Below are 20,579 nucleotides of genomic sequence, written 5' to 3' on the forward strand. Positions count from 1 at the left end.
AACATCAGATCCCCAGCAGAACCCGCCAACTTATTCCATACTAGTTCAACATATCTTAAGAAATACAGGTCATACAAAGGCAAGTTACACTGAAATATGTATGACAAAATGATACGATGTACGGGTACCTGAATGCACCCGTGTGTACTCTTTTCTGCACATTTATGTTTGAATTCTTTCAGGATGAAATGGCAAAAGAAACAAAGAAACAGACAAGGAAGAGTATAGAGTTAGCATCAGCAGAATGCTAAACACCTTTGTAAATCAGAGTTGTCTGGTATTATATTTCTAATGAAAACCTGTAGCTGAATATACAGATTCCAAATCAAAGACTAAACCTTCTCTCCCCTTTGATAAGTTTCACCCTTGAGACACAAGTTCTCATTTCTAAATGAAATGGCATCAAAAGGTATCCAATCTCTCTTTTTTGTTGACCTCTTCATGATAGATCTTCTAAATATATCCAGACTCTTTCTGAGGAAGTGTTTTTGGTGTTCAAACAGGCTGAAAGAAAGAGGCAGACCAGGCCACATAAGATCGACTTGGCAAAGTCTTCCCATGGAAGGTACTTTTATGGCCATTACATCTGATATCAAATGCTTCAAGCAGAGAGTCATTGGCAGCAATAGCTGCACACTCCAGTGCTCATGGGACCTTCCACAAGCAGAGTGAATAGGTTCATTCTTACCATTTGTGGTCCTATTTTGTATGAAGCTTGGAGGAAAATGGCTTTCTAAAGTGCAATACATCAACCTTTCTCTTTGATAGGAGGCACTCACCCATCTGGCCACCTGCCCAAGCACAGCCCTATTAAGCTTGACCTTTTGGGTTGTCCAGACTGGTTCTTTTCTACTTTCACCCAGAGTCCACCCACTGTTCCTAATTAATTTAAGGGAAAAAAAAAAACAAAACTCAAGCAGCTAGGCTAAGCCATTTTTTTAGCTGTCTTGTATCAGAAAGATCCTGCTTTTGCTAGAATTTCTTCTGGTCTTGACAATTAAAAAAAAATGTATATATATATATATATATATATATATATATATATATATATATCCTTTCCTAAGTGTCCTTTCTTCCTGCTGCTGTTTCTGACCCAAAACAAGGGAAAGAGTTTCAATCAACACTTGAAACTCTTTGTTCTTTGGATTCCAGAGTGAGCACTCCTGAAGGAATCCTGTTAAGCAGCAGCAAACTCTGTGTCATAGGTGATTTTTTGCTAGGTCTGCTTCCTCAGAGGCCGAAGGATGAAGTTTATAAACCACAGGGAAACCCTCTGACAGAGGAACCAAGGGTTCAGACTTGAGCAAGCTAATTACTCCATTCTGAAACAGGCCAGGTTGGCCTGAGGCGAAGTTGTGAGCACTTGGCATCTATTGATGCATCACCTAGATTTTCTTTCCTTCCTGCTCCTTATTCTTGCTTTTTTAAATTATCTATTTCCCTGCCAGGTGACCAGTATTTCTCTGCTGTTCTATTTCTCCCACACTTAAGAATTAATTTATTCTGAAGTATTACATATTTTAATGCTAACTTCTTACTTGTCTCAGGTGAGTTAGAAAGAGAAGAAACCCAAAGGATTGGATGGTGGAATTTCAGTGCTGAGGGCACTCTGGAAAGGGTGGACTTTTCCTTTTAGAGAATTCCATCAGTGAAAAGTGTCAGTGTATGGAAGAACTGGGGGCCTGATTTCTAGTCTTTACTCTGTCAATAATTACTGCAGAGAATCAACCTACCTGTCAACCTACCTGTCAATAATGAAAAGTGTCAGTGTATGGAAGAACTGGGGGCCTGATTTCTAGTCTTTACTCTGTCAATAATTACTGCAGAGAATCAACCTACCTGTCTAGACTTCTGTCTTTATTTGCATGAAATGAAATGGTTGGTCTGGAGCTAAAGTGTTCCAGAGACTAGCATCACATCATACATGCTCATAGTAAGTATGCCTCCAAATATGTGGTGACTGAAGCACGGAAACTACTTTCAGCTTTACCGTACTGTGATAGCGCATCTTGAAAGCAACACTCTATCTGTGCACCTGTCTAGGCCTCCCATTTGACCAATGTCATTGCAAATTCCATTTGCTTGGTTGAAAGCTCATAGGAAATAAGATTACACTTTAAGGTATTTCAAATTCTTATAGAGAAACTTTAAAGGGAGCTTTCATCTGAAAGGCATAATCTATGCTTCTAAGAGATGGTTTGTTCAAGATTTGTGTACAGCACAGGATAGGTCCATTAAAAACAGTTTAAGTCAGTAATAGAATATAAAATGTCCATGTAAAGCAATAAGAGATATGCAATATAAAATGATAAAGAAAAGCCATACATATAGCATATCCATGAAAGATGTGCTTTAAAGCTTCAGATCTTTTACTGAGAAAGTTAGTAGGTGTTCCCGCGAGGCACTTCTTAGAAGGGTTCCATTATTTGGAATATTATAGGAAATATATCAACAATGACAACTTTCTATGGATTTCTAGGCATTGGGAATCATGCTGGCTAGAATACATTATTTTCTTGCACGCCATATTCATATTAATTTATTCATTTACTCAGTAAGTTCTCATTTGAAGATGCATTAAGTGCCAATTACTCTGAGTTACAAGGGCTATAAATATGAAGAAAATATAGTCCTTATTACTGACAATCTCATAGTATAGTTGGATAGATGGATAGGTAAAGATAATTACATCATTGTAATAAGTATTGTGATGATTACTTTGAAATAATGCAATACAGTACTTTGAAATAATATAGAAAGGAAGGAAAAAAAGTACCTAAGTCTTAGTAGGCTGACGGGTTAAGAGTGGCTTTATTGAGGACATGGCTTCAACAGTGTGAAGGTGAATTGTAAATATGTAGAGGTAGAGAAGAACATGAAAATCTCCTTCGCCTTCCACTAATAAACTAAACTATTTTTTTTTTTTTTGGAGCACAATGTAAATTTGGGAGAATACAAGGGGTTAAGACCAAAGTTGGTTGCAGAACTTAGTTTGTGAAGATACAGATGAGTTGAGATTTTATATTTTAGTCTTTGGGGAGCTATGGTGTCCTTTGAAAGAAAAGATCAGTTAGTCTTTGCCATCTTGTAAGTCTCAAAACCTATAGTCATACACACAGGAGAATGGTACTTAGTGATAGATGTACTCATGGACCTGATGAGGTATCTTGGGGCACATCACTTATGATTTTTGTGAATTAATCAAGAAATTTTAATTGCCATGTACCTTAAGCCTTCAATTGTACTCAAAGATGATTGCTATCCTTTTTTTTTTTTTTTTTTTTAAGGAGCCAACATACTGATAAAAAGAGAGTAGAGGTTAAGTGGCTCAAAATCTACTCTAACACCAAGTGTCCAGTGTGAGAGATCACTGATGTTTAGAGTAGCACGGCAAGGTGTTTGGTGAGAAAGGTAAGTTTCCAGCAAAATTTTTGGTTTGTTTAGTTTTTCTTAATGTCCTTTCTCCATTCCAGGATTACATCAAAAACACTGCAAAATTCTGTTTAATGATCATGTGTTCTTAGGCTCCTCCTGGCTATAAGAGTTTCTCAGATTTTCCTTGTTTTTGATGACCTTGATAATTTTGAGGAGAATTTATGAGGTCTTTTGTAGACTGTACCTTACCTAGAATTTGTCCACAAAAGACCTTATAAATTCTCCTCAAAATCTTCTCATGATTAGACTAGAATATGGGTATGGGTTTTTGAAGGGAAAACGACAGTGATAAAGTGATATTTTCTTTCTGTTTTTGAATTTTTAAATTTTTTTAAAAAGATTTTATTTATTTATTTATTTGACTGAGAGAGTAGTTAATTTTTGCTTTTGTTTCCCTTGCCTCAGAACACATATTTAAGTTGCTATAGCTGATGTCATAGGAGTTACTGACTGTTACATTCTAGAATTTTTATGGTTCTTAACTCTCATATTTAGGTCTCTAATCCATTTGAAATTTGTTTTTGTGTATGGTATAAGAAAGTGGTCCAGTTTCATTGTTTTGCAAGTTGCTGTCCAGTTTTCCCAACACAATTTGTTGAAGAGATTGTGTTTTTCCCATTGGATATTTTTCCTGCTTTGTTGCAGACTGATTGACCATATAGTTGTGGATCTGTTTATGGGTTTTTTTATTCTATTGTACTGAACTATTTTTGTGCCAATACCATATTGTTTTGGTTACTACAACTTTGTAATATAGCTAGAAGTCCAGAATTGTGATGTCTCTAGCTCTGCTTTTCTTTTTTTGACATTGCTTTGGTTATTTGGAGTCTTTTGTGGTTCCATACAAACTTTAGGCTTATTTGTTCTAGTTCTGTAAAAAAATGCTTTTGGTATTTTGATGGAATTACATTAAATGTGTAAATTGCTTTGAGTAGTATAGACATTTTAACAATATTTGTTCTTCCAGTCCATAAGCATGGAATGTTTTTCCCTTTCTTGTGTGTGTGTCATCTTTAACTTCTTTCACTAGTTTTTTTTTTTTTTTTTTTTTTTTTTATAGCTTTCAGAGTACAGGTCTTTCATCCTTTGGTTATGTTTACTCCTAGGTGTCTTATTTTTGGTACAATTGTAAATGGGATTGTTTTCTTAATTCCTTTTTCAGCTGCTTCATTTGGGGGGGGGGGCATAGAAGTGAAACAGTTTTCAATGATTGATTTTGTATCCTGTGACTTTACTGAATTTATCAGTTCTAGCAGTTTTTTGGTGGAGTCTTTTGGGCTTTCTATATATATAATAAAATGTTATATGCAAATAGTGAAAGTTTTACTTCTTTACTGATTTGGATGCCTTTTCTTTCTTTTTCTTGTCTAATTTCTGTGACTATGACTTCTAGTACTATGTTTAATAAAAGTAGTCTTGTTCCTGACTACAGAGAAAAACTCTCAATATTTTCCCCATTGAGGATGATATTAGCTGTGGGTTTTTGATATATGGCCTTTATTATGTTGGGGTATGTTCCCTCTAAACCTACTTTGCTGACGGTATTTGTCATGAAAGGATGTTTTACTTTGTCAAGTGCTTTTTCTACATCTATTGAAATGACCATATGATCTTTATTTTTTCTGTTTTTGATGTGATGTAGCACATTGATTGGTTTGTGAATACTGAACCACCCTCACAACCCAGGAATAAATCCCACTTGATCATGGTAAGTGATTTTTTAAAAGTGTATTGTTAGATTCTCTTTGCTAGTATTTTGTTGAGGATTTTTGCATGTATTTTCATCAGAGACATTGGCGTATAGATCCTTTTTTGTGTGTGTGTATGGTGTCTTTATCTGGCTTCGGGATCAGGGTTATGCTGGTATCATAGAGTAAGTATGGAAGTTTCCTTTCATTTCTATTTTTTGGAATAGTTTGAGAAAAAATAGATATTAGCTCGTGTTTTGTAGAGTTTGCCTACAAATTTGTTTGTTGGGAGTTTTTAATTATTGATTCAATATTTTTTGCTGATAATTGGTCTATTCAAATTTTCTATTTCTTCCTGTTTCAGATTGGTAATTTATATGTTTCTAGGAATTTATCCATTTCTCCTAGGTATCCAATTTATTGGCATTTAGTTTTTCATAGCTTCATAATTGTTTGTATTTCTGTGGTGTTGTTTTTTTATTTCTCCTCACTCATTTGTGATTTATTTATTTTGGTCCTTTCTCTTTTTTCTTGATAAGTCTGGCTAGAGCTTTATCAACTTCGTTGATGGTTTTCAAAGAATCAGCTCCTGGTTTTATTTACCTCTTCTATTGTTTTATTTCTGCTCTGATCTTTATTATTTCCTTCCTTCTGCTGGTTGTGAGTTTTGCTTATCTTTTGTTTTCTAGCTCCTTTAGGTGTAAGGTTAGATTGTTTAAGATTTTTCTTTCTTCTCAAGGTAGGCCTGTATAACTATAAACTTTCCTTTTAGAACCGTTTTGGCTGCATCCCAAAGGTTTTGAACTATTATGTTTTCATTTTCATTTTTTCCCATGTACCATTTATTTCTTCTTTGACTTCCTGGTTGACTTGTTCATTGTTTAGTACCATGTTATTTAACCTCCATGTATTTGTATCTTTCCAGATCTTTTCCTTGTGGTTGATTTCTAGTTTCATAGTGTGTGGTCAGAACAGATGCATGCTATGACTTCAATTTTGAATTTGTTGAGGCGAATTTTGTGGTTCTCCTGTGATCTATTCTGGAGAATTCTGATCTTTTTCCATGTGCACTTGAACAGACTATGTATTCTGTTTTTTTAGGATGTAATATTCTGAATATACATGTTCACTCCATCTAGTCCAGTATGTCATTCATTGTTTCCTTGTTGATTTTCTGTTTGGATCGTCTATTATCATTAATTAGTTCCATTCTGTTTGTCATTAACTCTTATATATTTGGGTGTTCCCATGTTGGCTGCATAAATTTTTACAATTGTTATATCTTTTTGTTGGATTATCCTCTTTAATATCATATAGTATCCTCCTTTGTCTCTTATTGCAGTCTTTGTTTTAAAGTCTATTTTGTTTGGTAGAGGTATTGCTACTCTGGCTTTCTTTTGACAATGATTTGCATGATAAATGTTTCTTCATCCCTTCATTTTCAATCTGCAGATGGCTTTAGGTCTAAAATGAGTCACTTGTCAGCAACATATAGGTGGGTCTTGTTTTTTTAATTCATTCTGTCACTCTATCTTTTGATTGAAGATTTTAGTCTATTTACATTCAAAGCAATTATTGATAGATATATGTTTTTTTTGCCATTTTATTACTTGGTTTGTGTTGTTTCTAAAGATTTTTCTGGTCCTTTCTTGTCTTTCTTTCATGACTTTCTGATTTTTTTTTTTTTTTTTTAGTGATCTATCTAGATTTCTCTATTTTTTGCATATTAATGGTTTTTGATTTGTGGTTACTGCTAGATTTGTATATAACATCTTCTGCATATAGCAGTCTATATGAAGTTGATGGTCATTTAAGTTTGAACCCATTCTTTATCTCTTTCCTCTCACATTTTAGGTGTATGGTGCCATATTTTATATCCTTTTATTTTGTGAATTCCTTGACTATTTTGTTTTCCAGAAATACTCATTTTTACTGCTTTTGTGTTTTCTACCTTCATGCCATCAGTTTTTGTCTTTTCACTCAAAGGTTCCCCTTTAATATTTCTTGTGGGCCTAGTTTAGTAATCATGAATAATTAACTCCTTTATTTTTTGTTTGTCTGGGAACCTCTTTATCTCCAACTCTTTATTTTCCAACTATCCATTGTCCATTTACTTATCTGTGTAATTCTAGTTTGCAAGAGGAAGTATCAATGATCAATTTATATCATCATGGGACAATTTTATCATCTGGAATACAATTCTTAGGTATATCTTCTTTTGCCTTTAGTTTGACATATTCTACTCATTTCCAGTTACTTACATCAGCAGTTTCCCCCATTCCCTAGAGTGAGGTTGTTTCATACATTTGTAATAGAGTTAGATTGTTTTGTCGCATTCTGCATTCCATCCTGGGATTCTCCTGACCCCCTACATGTTGCTTATTTAATTTGCATACCTTAAGTGCTATACGGTTCTATGAGTTCTGGCAGTTGCATATTATCATGTATTCATCATTACAATATCACATGGAATATTTTCAACCCCCTAAAAAGTCCCCTGTGCTTCACTTATTTAGTCCCCTGCCTTCTTTCCCCTTTCCCCAAACTCCTGGAACTACTGATCTTTTTATGGTTTTGTGCTCTTTTATTGGTTTGGCTTTTCTAGAATGTCATATAATTAAAATCATACAGCATGTAGCCTTTTCATACTGACTTCTTTCACTTAAACATTATGTATTTAAGATTTATTCATCTTTTTCTGTGGCTTGCTAGCTAATTTCTTATTATTGCCGAATAGCATTCAATTATACAGGCATACTACAGTTTGCTTATCTATTCACATTTGGAAGCACATTTTGCTTGCTTCTAGGTTTTGCTAATTATAAATAAATCTGCTATAAACATTCAAGTGCAAGTTTTAGTGTGGTCAGAAGTTTTCACATCACTTAGGTAAGTATCTAGGAGCATGATTGCTGGATCATATGATAAAGCTATGTTTAGCTTTGTAAGAAATTGTCAAAATATTTCCCAAAGTGATTGTACCACTTTGCATTTCCACTAGTAGCAAATGAGAATTCCTATGACTTACTATACTGTACATCCTTGCCAGTATTTGGTATAGTCTTTTTTTCTTTAGCCATTTTGATAGGCTTTAGTGGTATATTGTTTGTTGTTTTAATTTGCAATTTCTTAACAAAAATGATGATGAAAATCTTTTCATATGTTTATTTGCTATCTGTATATCTTCTCTGGTGATGTGTTTGCTCATGACTTTTGCCCATTTTTTAAATCTGGTTGTTTGCTTTCTGACTGTTGAGTTTTAAATGTTCTTTGTATATTTTGGATATAAGTCCTATGTCAGATATGTGTTTTGCAAATATTTTCTCTCAGTCTGTGGCTCATATTTCCATTCTCTTAATAGTATCTTTCACACAGCATAGGTTTTTTTTTGTTTGTTTTTTTTGTTTTTTTTAAATTTATAAAGTCCTACTTTCTTTTGTCTTCAATCTTGGTTTTGGTGCTGTATGCAAAAACGCATCAGCAAGCCTAATATCACCTAAATTTTCTCCTATGTATTCTTCTTGAGGTTATATAGCTTGGATTTTATATTTAGGCCTATGATCCATTTCAAGTTAATTTTTGAAAGGTGTAAGATCTTTCTTTAGTCCCTCTCCCCTCTCCCCTTTTCTCTTTTGTCTAATTTGGCATCTACTTGTTCCAGGACCATTTGTTGAAAAGACTATTCTTTCTCCATTGACTTATCCATGCTCCTTTGTTAAACATTAGTTGACTACATTTGGATTGTAACTTTCACAAGTATTTCTCCATTTAGATGAATATTCTGTTCTATTGGTCTATGTGTGTATTCTTTCACCAGTACTATACTGCGTTGATTACTGAGGCTTGTACTAAGTCTTGGAATCAAGGTAATGTGAGCTCTCCAACTATGTTCTTCTTCAGTATTGTGCTGGCTATTCTAGGCCTTTTGCCTTTCCATATAAATTTTAAAATCAGTTAATGTTAATATCTAAAAATATCTTACAGGAATTTTTATTGGGATTACATATAATCTTTGGATCAAGTTGGGAAAAAATCAACATCCGAATAATATTGAGTCTTCCAATCCATGAACACAAAATGTTGTGCCCAAGATTACGTATCTGAGAAACCACCAAGGAGCCGACACCGATGCAAAAACACAAGGGTTTATTTACAAGCTCAAGCTTGGGTCCAAGTATACCCGACTCAATGGAGCAGAGACTTGGACCCTGAGGTGGGTTCCAGCTTAGTTTTATGGACTGGTCTAGGGGACCTCCAGAAGCGGGGAGGAAATTCTCAAGTTCTGTTTACATTCTGATATGGGGCTTTCAAGGGCATTGAGCTCTGTTCTCATTCTAATATGGGGCTTTCTAGGGCATTAAGCTGTAAGCTGTTTTTTCCTGTAACTGAAGCAAGGTAAATTTCAGCTCTTATTCACAGGGGCCTGAGATGTCTTTACTTGTGCTAACGCTGAACTTAAGGTGGAATGGCCTTAATTTTCTCGACTGCCACAAAAATATGTCTTCAATTATTCAGATAAATTTTTATTCTTCTTATATCAGAGTTTTATAGTTTTCCACATATAGATCATCGACATATTTTGTTTGATTTATACTTAAAGAATTAATTTTTCGTGTGTTTTTTTTTTCCCATTTAGGATATTTTATTTAATTAATTAATTTATTTAATAATAAATTTATTTTTTATTGGTGTTCAATTTGCAAACATACATAATAACACCCAGTGCTTATCCCGTCAAGTGCCCCCCTCTGTGCCGGTCACCCAATCACCCCCACCCCCCGCCCTCCTCCCCTTCCACCACCCGTAGTTCGTTTCCCAGAGTTAGGAGTCTTTATGTTCAAAATGGTATTTTTCTTTTATTTAAAATTTTAATGGTTTATTGGCGGCATATGATACAGCGATTGATGTTAGTAAATAAACATTATATCCTACAACCTTGCTATATTTGGTAATGTTTCAGGAGTATATTTGTTGATTCCTTGGGATTTTCTACATAGACAATCCCATCATCTCGGACAAATGAGAGTTTTACTAGCTCTTTGTCAATCTATCAACATGTTTTATTTCTTTTTCTTATCTGATTGCAGTAACTAGGCCTTCCAGTATTACACTGAATAAAAATAAGAGAGGACATCATTGCCTTGTTATTGATCTTAATAGGAAAGGTAACCAGTACTTCACTATTAAGTGTAATGTTAGCTATAGGGGTGTGTGTGTGTGTGTGTGTGTGTGTGTGTGTGTTCTTTAACAAGTTGAGGAAAATCCCCCCTATTACTAGTTTGTTGAGAGTTTTTATCACGAATGGTTAGTAGGGATTAGTAGGGGAGAGAAAGCATTATATAATCTTATGTTTCATCTTGTTTTCAAGGGCCTGGGTCTCAGGTTTGTAACTTTCACAAGTATTTCTCCATTTTATAGCTCTGTTCTTCCCTTAGATTAGACAGGAAAGCTAGAGGGCAGGAAGTGGCAGCAATGTTCTTCCCTCATTTCAGATAAGACTTTGGTTAGATTTTTTTTTCCTGAAGAGAAGGTCTTTGTATGGAGAATACTCTTAGAGGGTATTTCACATTGACTAGTTTCCTCCTGGCACTATGAGAGAATCTTTCTTAGATCTTCACTTTGAGAAACTAGTAGATTCCTGGAGGTAAAACGTACAAAATCTGGGGACTCCTTTAAGACTGCAGCTCTCAGGAATATCTTACTTACGTGTTCCCATGAATTTTTGACTCCAAAACTCCAAAGTTTGCTGTAGGTATGAGCATGCCTTTTACACATTTGAGCTGAAACCAGTGTAACACATTGCTTTTTATCTCTAATTTGGAAGCCCAGAAAATTTAGAACCTACTCTGCATTCCATGGATCATCATGTATCCTATTTGTCCTATAAGTTTATGTTGGTCACGGAAGCAGAGAAACATTTGCCTCTAGAGCAAATAAGGTAATTTCAGTTTAATTGAGAATATAATGGATGAAATCAGGACAGGAAAGAAAAATGAATTATCAACGTTTAGCTTTGCAAAACCCTTTTGTGAAAAAAAAAATAGGCCTAAGGCAACATTTTTCTGGATGGGGCAGTTGCGAGCATAGAATCATTTATTCCAGAGTACTATTATATGCTTAGCTCTATGGGAGGTGCTGGAGCTATGAGAATAGGTAAGATGAAGGTATCCATTCTACATGCTCAGTTTAAAGTTCAGGGAAGGATATACAATCATGGTATATTTAATAGTGTGATTGGAGGATAATCTTTAGGCAAGAGAAAAAGCCTAAGTAAACCTGGAGATAAAAGAGAACAAGAACCGAAAAGAAACAAAGAATCCCAGGATGGAAGGAGCATGGAATTTATTCAAGTCAGAATCAGAGTAGGAAATACATGGCACATTCAAAAAGTACAGTTGAGGATAATTTAAGTGACAGACTGTCTTCAAAGATGTTGACAAGGTTATGAAGACTATCAGGAGTTGATGAAGTCGTTCCACCCATTGAAAGAGTCACGGGAGGGAACGGTTATGAAACCTAGGGGAGAGAGATAACTGTAAGAGAGGGCTGCCAGAAAGGAGATGTTCCCCTCAGTTGAGGAATGTAACTTCTATCAATTGCTGGCCTGATAGGAAAAGATGCAGGGGCATTAAACCTCTACCCGATGATTTCCCATAGTTGGTTATCACTGGGGGAACCCAAAGTCAAAGTTTCCTCTTTTTTTTTTCCCACTAATTCCATGATCCCATTGCTCTCTATCAGCATTTCCTTTGGATGGCATTATTTACCAGGTAGGATGAACCCAACCATAATCTCCACAGCAGTTGAGTCCTCAGCAGTCCTGATCTTATTGGTTTGCCTCAGTTTTCTATTAATTAATATGATTATTTAAAAGGCATCTGAATGAATCTTCTTGATATTGGTGATAAGTCCTTGACATATCTAATTCTCTATTAGTAAACTGAGTGAGTCATCTCAGCCAGCAGAGTGATTACTTTTACTACTTGTTGGTTAAGCAGCATGAGAAGCTGCAAATGGCTATGAGACAGTCTCAGCTTTAAAATTTAGACAGAAACATGATTATATTCCCCAACAGAATCACCTCTTTTTTAGGCACTAAAACCTCCAAATCCACTGTTCTCAAGCTAATGGGGAAGGGCAAGAGGAATTCCTTAAGTGTTAGGTATTAAATTGACTTCTTCCATTGGGTTTCTTGATACCAGGACCAATTCACTTTGACTGTGGGTAGCCATAACTATATGTTGCCCACACATGAAAGAAATATGCTACACTTTGTAGGACAACACTATAACCCTAGGTCCTAATTGGAACAAATTACTACCTGTTCTGTGATGGAATCAATCTGCAACCAGATAGGTGCTCTTTCTAATGCTATACTGGGGCTTAGTGTTGCCTTCTTCTGATGGCAGCCTGGGCACTCAGCTTTGGCACAGTATGAGCAGTATGCCCTTTATTTTTTGAAGGGAGGTGATTTTAAGTTTTTATTTTAATTCCAGTTAACATATAGTGTTATATTAGTTTCAGGTGTGCAATAGAGTGATTCACACTTCCATACATGATCCAGTGCTCATCACAAGAAGTGCATTCCTAAATCCCCATTATCTTTTTAACCTATCTCCACTCCCCTCTTCTCAGGTAACCAACAGTTATGTTCTCTGTAATTGAGTATGTTTCTTGCTTTGTGTATGTGTGTGTGTGTCTCTCTCTTTTTTTCCTCCTTTGTTTACTTGTTTCTTAAATTGTGCATCTGGGTGAAATTATATGGTTTCTGTCTTTCTCTTACTGACTTATTTTTATTGGCATTATACTATTTAGTTCTATCCATGTCATTGCAAATGGCAAGATTTCCATTCTTTTTTGTGGCCCAATAATATTTCATTGTGTATATACACCACTTCTTCTTTACCCATTCATCAATTGATGGACACTTTACCTGCTTCCATATCTAGGCTCTTGTAAATAATGCTCCTATAAACATAAAGGTGCATGTATCCTTTTGAATTGGTGTTGTGTTAGTCTTTGGGTAAATACACAGTAATGCAATTGCTGGATCACAAGGTAGTTCTATTTTTAATTTTTTGAGGAACCTCCATACTGTTTCCCACAGTGGCTGCACCAGTTTACATTCCCCCTAACAGTGCACAAGTGTTCCTTTTTCTCCACATCTTCATCAACACCTGTTGTTTCTTGAGATACCACCTTATTCTTGAATAGCATTTTAGGGATACTCTCCATGTCCCATTGTTAGGTATTCAGTCTCTACCAGAGCCAAGTAGTAATCTAGCAGTTGCTCTTCAAAAGAAGACATATCTACAGGAACCAGTACTGCCTTACTCAAAAATTGTAGGGAGCTTAGCCATAGACTCTGTAAGTCATCTCTATGTTCCACAAATAGCTTCTGACACTATTGGGTCTACTGGGTCATAAGATGCAAATAATAGGACAACTTACATTATAGCCTCATTCTGCTGCAGTTTCCTCTTTCTCCAGATCCCATTCAAAACATTTAGAATTTTAGGTTACCTAGAAAATTAGACAGCCCAACACATTCAAATTAGCCTATGTTGTCTTCCAAAATCCAAAGACACTCCCCCAAATTCTGTGCCTTTTTCTGTTTGATGGTTAATACAGCGGTAGAGACCTGATTCCTACTTTAAAAGGCTTTTGTTGTTATTGTTGTTGTTTTGGTCAAGCTGTTTGTCAGTGGACCATTAGTAACTTCACCAATGCAGCAGGCTCTGCACTTTCGTTGGGTTTATCTCTCATCTTTTGATATCAATGTGCTTTACTTAAACATATAGGATAATGGCAAGAAATAACCAGGGCAGATTGGGAAAATTGTCCTTAATGTAATGGATGAATGTAGTCTCCTATAGGACATCAAGATCTTGAAGGTTTTGCAGACAATTGACTGGAGAGTTCTCCTATCTCTATGTGTAGATAGTGAAGGTGAATCGCAGGTTTTGCCTTCTGAAGACAAACTGCTTTTGATTATCTTTGCTGAGGTGGACTAAAAAGAAAGCATTTATTCAATCAATATCTGCATATCAAGTATGAGGTGCTTGTTGATTTGTGTTAGAAGGTCCCACTTCTGGAACTATAGTCATGATAGTATCACCACCTGATCAAATTTGTAACAGTTTATAGTCACTCTCCATGCTGCATGTGGGTTTTGTACCTGGCAAAGAGGTGAGTTTAATGAAGCCAGAAATCACCTACTCTTAAATCTTTGAAGCCTTTACTGGTGGCACTAGTTGCTTTAATAATAGTCTCAATGAAAAGATAACATTTGAGGGTTACTGTCCTGGAGATTGGGGGGCAATTTCTAAGTTTCTGGGATTCTGAGTTCTGACTTTATTTATTAAAAGGTCGTATAAGACTAGGATTGTATATAATATGATTTACCAAGGCTTTAAGACCCTATCTGAGTGGTAAGCTTAAACAGACTTTCCCAGTGATGTTAGCCAACTTTGAAGTGAAAAGTCTAAAAAAATAAAATAAAATAAAATAAAAAAAAGACTAAGGGAAAGGAAAAGATTTTTTTTTGAGAGGTCAGGGTCCAAAAGAATGATATATAAACATTGGGGTATTGTTAGACAAATAGACCAGATTGCCTTGAGACATTCTTAATGTTTCAATTGGAAAGGAAAAAAAATGAAGCATGAAACATAAATACAATCCATTTACCAGCAATGGAAGTTTCCAAGGGTGACTTTTTGCTTGTTTGGATTTTTAGCATAGCCAGAAGTATTGTTCTTTTCCCAGGTACTGCCTCTTTCTGAAATTAGTAATGGAATAGATATTGTATTTTTATTGTATAGAATAAAATAGTTCATCTTAAAGCAGTGGGAAGTATGAAGGTCTTGTCTCAAGGCATGGGCATGCATGCTTATTTTATAAACATTAAATAGGTAAGTGTGTACCTGGAGAATAATTTGGAGGAGGGCACATTTCTTCATCTGAATCCCATGCTGCTGCTCCAAAAAGATCTGGACAATCAATGCTTCCTTCCAATATTGTTTTATCAAAACTTGTCTATATGTAATGTTCTTTGGATGTCCTTAACAAATTCAATCAAGACTACTAATTTTATCTCTTTATCCACAAAAATTTGCTTTGTGGACATAAATTTGTCCTTTCAGATAACACTGGTTTAAGTTCTGGAAGGATATTAACATACTTTATTTTTCTTATGATTTTCCATTCTTCCTTGTATTATTTGGGCTCTTGATAAGCCAGTTAGTTACTGTGTTTTCTAGAAAAAGAAAGTTGGGGTATGTTAACATTCTCTTCAGTTTCAATACTTTGTCTTGAAGATGATGAGCTGTCATTAGCTCATTCTTTTTTTTTTTTTTTCATTAGCTCATTCTTGGACCCCAATACAGAAAATAGACATATTGTCAAAATACAGGTTAAGAACTTGGCCTGTTGATATGAGGAATATATATTTATTCAAAAATATTTATTAAATATCTAATATGTGTGAATATAATGGCAAGTATAAGAATGTTGATCTCTTCCCACAAGAAGCTGAAATGGAAAAGACATAAAATATTGCAAAAAAAAGTAAATACAATCACATTGAGAACTTATAGCATAGGCATTTGACCTAGTAGGGGGTCAGGAAAGACTTTCTTGATGAAATGAGTTTTAAGCTGAAACCTGTAACATGAGTAAAATTGTGAGGTGAAAGATGTGTGTTTCATGCATACACAGACCAGTGTGTGTGTATAAGGAGGAAGGTATTTCAGGGAGGATGTGATGATGTGAAAAAAAAAACCTTATGAAAAACCTTATGAAATAGAAATAGCAAAATACACAGAGAAATCTCACAAAAGGAGTAGTGGAAGCATAGAGTGTAAAGGAGAACATGCTTTAAATAAGAACAGAAATGTTACACAAGGTCTTGAAATCAATTTAAGAACTTTTGAATGAATTGGATTGAATTCTGAAGCTAATGGGCAGACATTTAAGCATGTTAAGCATGGAACTTGACATAATCAGATCTGTGGTTTGGAACAATCATGCTGGCCTCCATGTGAGAAAGCACTGTGCTTTTTATGGAAAGAGCAAATCATTAATAGAGAAACCAAAGAGAGCCAGCAGGAGGTGGTTGTCCAGTTCAGAATGGAAGAGTTCCTAGTGAATGTTGGTGGATTTAATGTGAATGAAGGGGAAGTAGAGGAAGGATTGAAAACTCATGGGTAGGAGTAGAGGCAGGAGTACAAATAAAAGAGTCTATCTAAATGCTGGAATAGAGCATGATAAGTCAAAAACATCAAGTACTCAGGACTTTCACCTAACTTTGACAATTGATAATTATGTCCTTTTAAATGAACCACTGTCTTCATTCTTTTAATTAATAGTTAAAAAGCATCTTCAGTGCTCAAATACTATGTATCTTAAACATCATGTAGATTTACAAGCCTCAGTATCTTCTTGTATCAGTGTGGATATGGTTAGGAAAATGAAGCCATTCCTGGAATAAAGGGTTTCAACATAGGAATTAAGTTTTTTACCTAACTTGGGCAATGATGTTCTGGGAGGCCACAGTTAGATTAGAGCTGATAGGAAGAAGATTGCAGTTAGAAGAATTCTGAAAATTTCAGCCTGAAACACTACAGTGGGTGTTTTTCAAAAGTACTATGATAAACCACCACAAATTTTAAGTCTTTGGGAAAGATCCCACCATTTTCCCAGTTTACCATAGTAAAGAGCTCACAGAGAGGTTTGTAAAGCCACTAGATTTGCTCACAAAGACCTCCAAAGCATAATGACTTCTCTTCCATTCTGCCTTCTAAATTCATGCAAGTTACTTTCATAGGTAAACTTTATAAAGAGCCATACAGGAAAGGAATAGCTTAGAAATGTATCTTCTGGCTTCTACCCTGCATTGTAAAGGAGATCTTAAGATGGGGTTGTATTAGTGTAGGTCATCCAGAAAGCTGACTCCAAGATGGAGTTAAGTGCACAGATTTATTAGGGGGAATGCCTGTAAGAGAAAAATAAAAAGCGAGCTAGGGAAGGCTGGGGAAAGCATCAGGTCATGATGCTATTCTGATTAATAGTAAAGGAAGAGAGAAAGAAGGTTGGATGGAAATGAGGGGGTACTGCCATAGAGTCAAAAGAAAGTTTGCCAGAGTATCAGGGAGTCTTCAGGCCAAAGTTGGTCATTAGAGTAATCCTAGGCCTCCCAGAAAGATGCCTGCCTATACACTTGCCACACCCAGTCACTGTCTGGTTGTAGCTCATGGAAAGTGTGATCTCAGTAAAATGTGGTGATAGATTTAAGAGCACACACAGAGTTCTTCCTCAAGTGGGCTCTCTGCACTTGAGTTCTGGGAGTCACATTCTCATAGACATCACATACAAGATCTAGTGAAATGTTGGTATCTGACAACCTAGCACAGTCCACGCCTTTGTTGACTTAGCATCCATACCACCCCTTTAACCCATATTTAACTGGAAGAAAGAACAACATCTGGCTAACATGGAGGCAGCTGGTTGATTACAAACAAACACCTTCTCATATTCTCACTAAATGGACACATGAAGTTATATATGCCACTTTACTCACCCTGAGTGATATTACTCTTCTAGTAAGTTATAATCCTTCTAGTAATTTACAGTCTTTCTGATATCATTAATTTAAAAACTGAGTTAGAGAGTTAACAATTATTAACACATTCTATTTTTTTAATTGCTAAAAGTGTTTATTTTAATCCAGTTATTAACTTACAGTGTTATATTAGTTTCAGGTGTACAGTACAGTAATTTGACACTTTCATGCATCACCCTCTATTAACACATCTTATATCAGATACAAAGTAAATTGAAGAAGGGAGAAAGAACTGGTAATTTGTATGTGTGTATGTGTGTGTTTCATACACAAAGTGTATTATCTATACTGAAACAATGAAAAATATGCATAAATAATTTGGTTCTCATTTTTGTAACTGGTCATAAGTCTACAACTGCAATTTGTAGCTCTCCTTCTCCACTGCTCATTTCATTTTTCCTTTCTATTCAGCCAGTGCCCCAGATGGTTCTTATTCTGGTGGGTCTGTACTTTTAATAATTTTGATTATATTTTGTTATTGTGGTTTCTTACCATGAAATATGGGGATAATAAGAGGTCCCCCAGAGAATATCTTGGATTATAAACATACTCCTTTGTGCCCCATTGTGTATCAGTAACTGTATCCCCTGGATAGTCAGAATTTGTCATCCAGCCAACACGTAATCTGTTTGAGAAGCCCAAAGTGGCCAGGCATCAGTCTTGACTTACCAGGTCAATGAAATGCTTGCTGGGTCACCTAGAAGTTTCTCCTTTTTTGGACACTAAGACTTCTAATTAAAAGGAACCCAAAGTTTTGAGAATGAGAAGCAAAAAACTTCTAGTAGGTCATTAGATGTTCTCGTGAGAGAATTTATTCTCTTTCCACCTCTGTGTTCCAGACTTGTATATGCTGACTCAAATCACATATCATACCCAGAGGACATTACCTAGCCATTAAACTATCATATCCCATACCCAACCAAGCATTCAAAAATACATTTCACTCTTTTACCAGTTAGTTAACATCCCTTTAAGTGATCTTTTATGCTCATTCTCTCACTAATAGTGATTGAGTATGCCCCTGTCTTCAAAACTGTTAGAGGTTGCAGAAACTTTATTATCTTAAGCATCACAGTGATGTATAAGATGTGATTCCTTCTTTTAAGAAGTTTCCAGGGATTAAAAATGTCAGATCAATTGTCATTGTATAAGTAAGAAATTAAAAATACTTTAATAGACATACAAAGAATATGTACACTCATTATTAAGGGGAAAAAACACTTTTAGTTTGAAGGTCAGAAAAATCTTGATGGGAAAAGACATGTGTAGGTGGAGGATTATTCTAGGCAGTGGAAACCAGAGCGAAGACAAGACACGTAGCGATTTCAAGAGCTCAGCAAGAACAGTCTGGCTTGGCTGGAGACAAAACAAGCACAAGAAACAGGTGGGACAGGAAGTTTGAAAGGCGAATGGGTATGAGATCTTTGCTGATACTGCAATGTCAGTCTGTCTAATGACTTCTTACTGCACTGAGAAACAGCAGGAGGGTTTTCCTTTTGTTTTTTTGTTTTGTTTTGTTTTCTTCTAGAAAAAAAATTGTTGCAAAATATTACAGGTGAAGAAAGCTTCAACCTTGCTTCTACTGCTCAATTTTATGATCTTGGAGAGTTCATTCTCTCTGAGCTTCAGCTTCATTGCCAGTAAATATAGACAATAATACATCCTTCACAAAGTTAAGAGGATGAAATGCCTGTTATAGTACCTAGTTTTTATTAAATAAATATGCCCTGAGCTATGCTCTGAAGTAAGTGGGTAGTGGATCATGATGACAATGAAGATAGATAATTGCCCTTGGGAGGCATCATGTATGGGTGCAAACCACCATTCACCTTGCACCAGCCCCCACAAAGGCTTTTGTGAGACAGACTCTAGGGGTGGGAGTCCTGGCCCTCTGAGTCATTGGACATCAGGAGGTAAAGTGATGGGACTCTCTCTCAACCACATTTTACTGGACCATGACATACTCCTTTTAATTTCTTTCATCTCCTCATTCTTTAGGGTGAAAAATTACTGTATTACAGTCTGTTGCAATCATAAAAAAGACTATATATAAGTATAGAATTTCGTAACTTTATCAGATAAAATATAAATTGCTTAAATCTTTTAGGAATTTTAGCAGACTTTTATATCAGATTCCTCTCTCATTTCCAATACTTCCAAGCCCCATGCATTGTCTGCCTCGTGGAAAGATACCTTACTCATAATGCATCATGATCATTATAATAATAGCTTGTTCTTGAGATGTACAGGTGCTGTTATAGCACTGCACACATATTATTTTATTTAATGAGCAAAACAACTCTATGAGGTTTGTGTTGTTTTTATTCTGATTTTGCAGATGGAAAGAACTGGAATACGAGGGGATCAAGTAATTTGCCAAAGGCTTACTTTACAGCTGCTGAGTGGCAAAACTACAGTTCAAAGCTTGAGTGCCACTCATACACATGTCTGGCTCCCTTTAGCCCATGCTGCAGCATGGCTGACATCAGAGGATCAGCCTTCCCCCAGTGGTCCTCTACACACCAGCACTGGGTTCCTCCACTCTAGTTCTGTCTTCCTGAGTCTTGGTTACTAATAATATCTATGGATTTCATGCAGCACCTGAGAATATTTCTAATAAATTTCCTTTATGATTAAGCCAGTTTGAGATGGCCTCTGTGACTTATAAGCAAGGGTCTGCGTCAGCCACTGTGCCTCCCACTTGCACTCTTGCACACAGGCTACCTGTCAAACAGTTCTTCAATAATAAATATTATTTTGCTAAACCACACACATACTATTATTCTTCCCTCAGTAAAGGAAAGGCACACTCAAATACACATACACAAAAGGAGCTT

The 20,579-nt window shown here is 35.7% G+C and overlaps 1 long non-coding RNA gene across 1 annotated transcript; it reads left to right on the forward strand.

Annotated features, from left to right (window-relative positions):
* Nucleotides 1–3,940: 3,940 nt before the first annotated feature.
* On the forward strand, nt 3,941–20,373 carry LOC125752645 (uncharacterized). Its single transcript, XR_007402652.1, has 3 exons — nt 3,941–5,143; nt 9,108–9,336; nt 20,081–20,373. It is a non-coding gene; the product is annotated as an uncharacterized LOC125752645 (long non-coding RNA).
* Nucleotides 20,374–20,579: the final 206 nt, after the last annotated feature.

The sequence above is a fragment of the Canis lupus genome, chromosome 16, assembly GCF_003254725.2.
Source record: "Canis lupus dingo isolate Sandy chromosome 16, ASM325472v2, whole genome shotgun sequence".
NCBI classification, from domain to species: domain Eukaryota; kingdom Metazoa; phylum Chordata; class Mammalia; order Carnivora; family Canidae; genus Canis; species Canis lupus.